Consider the following 7,229-nt stretch of genomic DNA (forward strand, 5'->3'; position numbering starts at 1 on the left):
ATTGTTATTTACTTTTGGTCTATTTCCCCTTTTATTAGTATGGAATGTCCTTCTTTATCTCATTGCATCAATGTAGGTTTGAAGTCTACTTTGTCAGAGATTAGTATTGCTACTCCCGCCTGTTTTCAGGGGCCATTGGCTTGGTAAATCTTCTTCCAGCCTTTCATCCTAAGCCTATGTTTATTTCTGTTAGTGAGATGGGTCTCCTGTAAGCAACAAACTGTTGGATCTTCCTTTTTAATCCAGTTCATCAAACAGTGCCTTTTGATGGGGGAATTAAGTCCATTAACATTTAGTGTTAGTACTGATAGGTATGTGGTGATTCCTGTCATTTAGTTGTCTTAGTTGTTTGAAGGTTTGATTGTGTGTACCTAAGTTGAGGTTACTCTCTAGTTTCTTGCTTTTTGTTTTCCTGTCATTTGGTGCTGCCTGCTCTTTCATGGTTATGTTGGGTTTCACTTTCTGTGTGCAGAATCCCTTGAAGAATCTTTTGTAGTGGTGGCTTTGTGGTCACATATTGTTTTAGTTTCTGCTTATCATGGAAGACTTTTATTGCTCCATCTATTTTGAATGATAGTTTTTCTGGGTAGAGTGTCCTAGGGTTGAAGTTATATTCTTTCAGTGCCCAGAAGATCTCACCCCAAGCTCTTCTTGCTTTTAATTTTTCTGTTGAGAAGTCTGCTGTGATTTTGATGGGCTTACCTTTTATGTTATTTGTTTTTTCTCTCTTACAGCCTTCAATATTCTTTCTCGGGTCTCTGTATTTGTTGTTTTAGTGATAATATGCCATGGGGTAGTTCTATTTTGGTCTGGTCTGTTTGGTTTTCTGGAGGCATCTTGCATCTGTATGGGAATAGATTTCTCTAGATTTGGGAAATTTTCTGTTATTATTTTGTTGAATATATTACGCATTCTCTTCGCTTGCACCTCTTCTCCTTCTTTAATGCCCATGATTCTCAGGTTTGGTCTTTTGATGGAGTCAGTGAGTTCTTGCATTTTCTTTTCACAGGTCTTGAGTTGTTTAACTAATAGTTCTTTGGTTTTTCCTTTAATTATCATTTCTTCTTCAAGTTCTGTGATTTGTCTTCTGTTTGTTCCATTCCGCTGGATTGGCCTTCCATTTTGTTTTGCAATTCTGTTTCATTCTTTTTTCTGAGGTTTTTCACATCCTGTGTGGAAATATCAGTATTTAAAGAAATCATAAATGAAGAAATGAGAATGGAGTTGCATCTTCTTCATATTACCAGTATGGATATACATTGCACACACACACATATAAACACACACACACTCCAATGTGTAATACAGTACTATAAAATATATTACATAAATGCAAATACTTATATACATGTATATATATATATATAAATTATTGTCAGAAGAAGATGTAAGTATAGAGGACTCAACATTTAAGTCATTGACCTAAAAACTTCTCATCAGAGAATGTGATTAAATAAACAGAAATTTCTGTTTATTGAAAAAATTGCTTATAAAGAAATATTATGACTGTAGGATTTAGAATTTAAAACTTTTAGGTAGGTTAAATATTTATTTATTTATTATATAAAAGTGTTAAAAGGAATAATTAAGATTATTTAACTTATTGATACTTAATGTAAAGTAAAATACACAGATAGTTCATTTTATTTTTGTTGCTGTTTTAATTTATACTCAGTTATGCTGGAATTCTATAAGCCAAATATAAAATTATTACAAGTTAAACAGCATTTTGAACATCAAAAAATGTATATTATGTAAAACCAGTTCTTTCTTACCCGTAGCTTGAAAGATATTGCAGACATCCTTAAAAATTATTGGGCTTTCTAAAGCGGAAAATAAATGGAATAGTACAGGAATAGCTCTACCAGAGATAGCAAATGTATTTGTAATGATTCACTATGAATGTTTCATTAGTGAATTACAATATGTTTCAATTAGTGCATTACAATTAGTTTCAATTACAAAAAAACAATGTTTGTATAAACATTGTTTTGCACAACAATCAACCAATTACATAACTGTGTGCTTTCCCCAGAAGAGGAAAGTTTGGACAATCCAAATTTCCATAAGAGAGTATGAGGATTCCTTACATGACAAAGTGAAGCTGTTTTACTGGGCACAGCAGATCTGGACATGTATGAGACAACCCAATGGTCAATAGGGCATTAAAATATTAAAAATTACTTTTGACTTTTTTCAAGGTGCATTGTACACATGTATGGAACTATCATAATGAAATCCCTTACGAATAATGTATAATAAATCAAAGCTAAGATAATTTTTTGAAACCTAAAATATAAAATCCTACTTATGCACTCACTGTAGGTGATTCTAGTTTTAGTATTTGAAATTTTACATTGTCTTTGAGAAAGTGAAGTTTGCAGAGAAGACTTTCAGCAACATTCTGATGCTGTAACAATGGTTCCATCAGAATATTGGAGAAAGAGTTTCCAGAGATAAATCTAGGGTTATTTTTTTTTACAAAGTACTTCAAATTATTTAGAGTGAGCAAACACACTTGGAAGAATATATGTTTATATATATATATTATATATAAAACATATATATAAACAAATATATTTATTTTATATATGGGTTCAAATACATAAATAATGGGTTCAAATACATAAAACAAATAAACTTATTTGTTTATGATCATATTGATATTTGTATATTTATATTTATATATTTGTTTACATTCATATTGATATTTACATATTCAGATTTAGATACATATACTACATAGGCATATAATCAGATAGAAATGACAATTTGCTAAAACTTATTGAAGAATGTGATGATTCAATCTTAGTTCTGTTTGAGAAGGAAAATCCAGCAGCAATAGCTATACTGCTTAGGCAAGGTAGGCAGGAAGGAGGAGATAAGTAACTAGAGTTTTATCAAGAGTACACATGTACTTTTTGCAGTAATTTCCTAATTTGCATACGTAAGAATGTTTATGAAATTTTAGTCCTGAGAACAACAGTAGAGATATGAAGATGGCGCACTCCTTTTACTTCAAGAATATGGACTGTGAAGAAAGTTAAAATGTAAGAAACATCCAGACTCTCATATTTGTCTTTCACAGATATTCACCAAGCACTATGAAATGATACATTCTTAACGGTATTTTACCCTTGGTAATATGCATTTAAATTCATGTGCTTTAAGCAATGCATTCTAATAGTTATTGAAATGTATATTATTTTCATTCATATTCCTTAATTATTTTTCATTTCAGGAAAAATAAGACCAATATCTGACTATCCTTCCACTTTTATTTGTTTTGCTCCATCCACACTAAATGTTTTTATCTCATCATGAGGCTTTTCACATTGCCTAAGTAAGTACTACAAATAAAACTGCAAAAGGCCTGTGAAGATACATACCATCAACAGAGATTCATGTCACCTTTTCACAGTTATCACAGAAACAGACTGAACTAAAAGCGTCCTCTTAGAGTTTGGTTGTGCCTTATCCATTTTACTTTTTCGTGACTATGTCCAAGTTCTGTTTATTTCCCAACATAACATGTAAACCGAATTTCATTAAAGAAAATTTCAACATATACCACTCATGTGGAGCAAAAGAACATTAAAGGTCTAGTATATTTCTAGAATTGACACTGCCCAGGCAAACCCAAACCTGCAAATATAATGGAGTAAATGTGACAAGGGTCTCCATTCTTTACAAAACTGTCAGATGTATTATAGATCCTTCTTAGGTTATTTTTAAAGGAACCACATGATTTTTGCCCATGGTGTATAAATAAAGTCACAATGATAGGTAAACAAAATATAAAATATTTTCATTTAATTTTTTTCTCTAATTAATTAATTAGAATATATGAATATGTCAGTACAATTCTTTGAATGTTTCCAAAGATACCAGTAGTTTAAGAAATTTATTGTGTATACATACATAAGCCATTAAAAACTTGAAGGACTATTTTAATCAGCATTAAAGAAGAAAAGGAAAATAGTATAAAGCTATGAACCTGTCTAATAGGCAGACACATTTAATAAGATAAATTCTGTGACAGTTTTATACTAAACAGAGAACACATATCAATTTGAATCTAAGTATTTCACTTTAATATTTTAGTCAGTGAATCTACAACTTGCTTATTTCTCAAGCTGTAGATAATTGGATTTAAAATAGGAATTATGACACTGTAAAATATAGAATCCATCATATCTTGATCATCTGGTTGTTGAGATGTAGGGAGTACATACATGAAGAGAAGGGGGCCATAGTACAATGACACAGATAAGAGATGCGCCCCACAGGTGGAGAAAGCTTTCTTTATGCCTTTGACAGAATTCCTTTTAAAACTGTGAAGAGCACAAGTGTATAAGAAACAAGAACAGTCACAATTGTGACTGCTTGAATTAAACCAGCCAATATATACAGAACTAGAAAATTAATAGAAGTATCAGTACAGGAAATCTTCAACAATGGAATAATGTCACAATAAAAGTAATGTATTATATGAGATTTACAAAAGGTTAATCTGAATAAAAAAACTTCATGAATTAAAGCATGAAGAAGTCCACCTAGAAATGACAAACCTAACAGACATATGCATAGTCTATTAGTCATTATTGCTGGATAGAGTAAAGGATTGCATATGGCTACATAGCGATCATAAGCCATTGCTGCCAAAAGAAAACATTCTGTGGTTACCCAGATTGCAAAGGAAAAAAACTGTATCATGCATTCAGGAAGAGATATCATCTTGTTCCCATCAAAGAAGTTGACCAGCATTTTTGGTGTCACAGTGGATGATAAGCAAGCATCCACAAAGGCTAAATTTCCAAGGAAGAAGTACATGGGGATGTGAAGGTGAGGGTCATTCCAGATGAGAGCAATTAGACCAATGTTACCCACAATGGTCATGAAGTAGATTACCAAGAACACCAGGAATAGGAGGACTTGTAGGTCTTGATGATCTGTAAGTCCTTTGAGGACAAACTCTGTCAGCAATGTGACATTTTCTTTTTCCATGTCTTCAAAGGACATAACCTGGAATGAAATAATGAAATTAAATGAAATGCATGTAAAATAGTGTTTACAAGGATTTATGAACTGCATTCTGGAGAGAGGAGTTGTGATATAACACCATGAATTCATTAAATAGCATTTAAATTTTATTTCATATATCCTATGAATTGAATGCATTTGGAGAAATTAGCAATGGGAAATAAATGCAGTCATTTCAATTATACAAATGTGATAAAGTAGTCACTTTGTAATAATGCTCCCTAGGTGAAAAAAATTCATATGTAATGCTTAGTCTATGTGTCATATTGCCATTGGGTATGATAAAGAGTATAAACAAATTTATTCTAAAGATTTCAGGAGTTGAGTCACCTGGATTTAATCACATACTAACTGTGGAAGGATTGTTCATTAAAGGAGAAAGGAGTATCATTGGTGACTAGAACTGTAGCCATGAAAAATTGAAATTAAGAATGTATTTTCAAATTTCTAATGTGAGCATCTTTGAATATCCAGTAAGTTATACTTCATAATATAACTCTAAAATAAAAATATAAATAATGAGCTAGAAGTCATTAAGTAGTCATTGAGTAGTTATGGATCAGAGAAAAGAAAAAGAGAAAGTACAAAGACTGTGGAAATGATATGGAAGAGACTATAAAGGGGTTGATTGTCTTCTATTACATAGCCAACATCTGATCTCTGTTTCTATTGCACGATTCTGGTGACAGACGTGTTTGATTTACAGATTTGTCCTTTCAAGCCCATCCAACATACATTTGGATATGGAGAGGTGAAGACAAACTTACATGGATAAAAATAAATTTTATCTTTTAATGGCCAAGATAATCGAGACTAAAATATTAAGATGCAAGCACTTTCATCTGCATCTACAACTATTAGATTGTCAGAGTGGGCTGTTGCCCACTCTTCAATAGCAGTAACAGCCACTTTTTTTGTCTACTGTTGGGACATGATTTTGGCTTTGGACTGGCTGACTTGCTTCCTCTTGTCACTACAATTTTATTCTACGTTAGAGCCAATAACCATTCCATAATCTAATTTGTCTGTGAGTGTCCAAAAGGGAGACACAAGAGAGACAAGAATAGGACCTGCACAGAGTGATCAAAGAATGAGCAGGAAAAGTAGAAAACCAAGTGTCATAGACAGGAAGAAAACAAAGATCTTAAGAATGACAAATGAAGGGTGGTGCCAAATGCAAAATTAATTATTTCAGTAAGAGAAAGCATGAAAGATTACTGAGTGTGGAAATGAGGATTTAGTGAGAGTGCTTTTCTTTATGACATGGAATTAAGATCAGAAAATAACAAGATGTGAATGGGAAGCAAGTACCACAGGAGTGAGTGATTTGATACAGGGTGTTCCATGCAATTTAAAGAGAGGTGATATTTTTATATGACATATCAACTAACTTTTTATCTATTCTGTAAAACATTTGAAGCAAAATTTTCAACAGAAATTATAGGCAAATAATAGATAACCTGAGGGGAAAGGATCAGGAGAAAGTATTAAGAAAAATCTGGATGAGTAAAAAGGATACAAGACTAAGTAACAGGAAACAGACAAAGAAAAAGCATGTCATAGATGGATATGTGTAGGAAAGGCAAGCAAAAGAAGTACGAGAAATGGAGTATCAGAGATACTCAAAAACAAAATTCTGAGTAAAGCTTAGAATGTTTGTAGTGACACTGGATATGTGTATTTATTTATAGGTGAAATTCTGAGTATATTTTACTTAAAATTTGTGGTTATTTTCCTATGAAATTTGTGTGCCATTAAGAGACTTGATAATCAATTTTATCTCATTTGTAAATATAGTGATACTACCTGAAAGTTCCTTCCATATTTCAATGTCTTATTTTATTATTCCAACAATTAGGAAAAAATGTCTCTACAAGTCTTGCTGGTTTTATTTGAGAACGCTTTATTCTTCCCCAGTTTTATTTTTTTAAGCAGAGCAAATGAGCCAAAGCTATATGGTGATGTAGACAATATAGAGAAAATGTCAAAAGTTCAACTGAATAAATGAAATTGTATATAATTGATGTGTAATGTGTACATGTGCATTCAATTACAAATCACAATATTGAAAGCCATCAAATTCAGTTTGTTTGTGGGTACTTTTCAAATTATGGATACTGCACAGGAAACTATGCTGTTCTGCATATTTCTGATGTGCATGTTCCTATGTGTATATGAATATACGT

General features: G+C 32.0%; 1 pseudogene; it reads right to left on the reverse strand.

Moving 5' to 3' along the window:
* Positions 1–4,087: 4,087 nt before the first annotated feature.
* On the reverse strand, positions 4,088–5,022 carry LOC109703279 (olfactory receptor 5H2-like; annotated as a pseudogene).
* Positions 5,023–7,229: the final 2,207 nt, after the last annotated feature.

The sequence above is a fragment of the Castor canadensis genome, chromosome 5 (assembly GCF_047511655.1).
Source record: "Castor canadensis chromosome 5, mCasCan1.hap1v2, whole genome shotgun sequence".
NCBI lineage: Eukaryota > Metazoa > Chordata > Mammalia > Rodentia > Castoridae > Castor > Castor canadensis.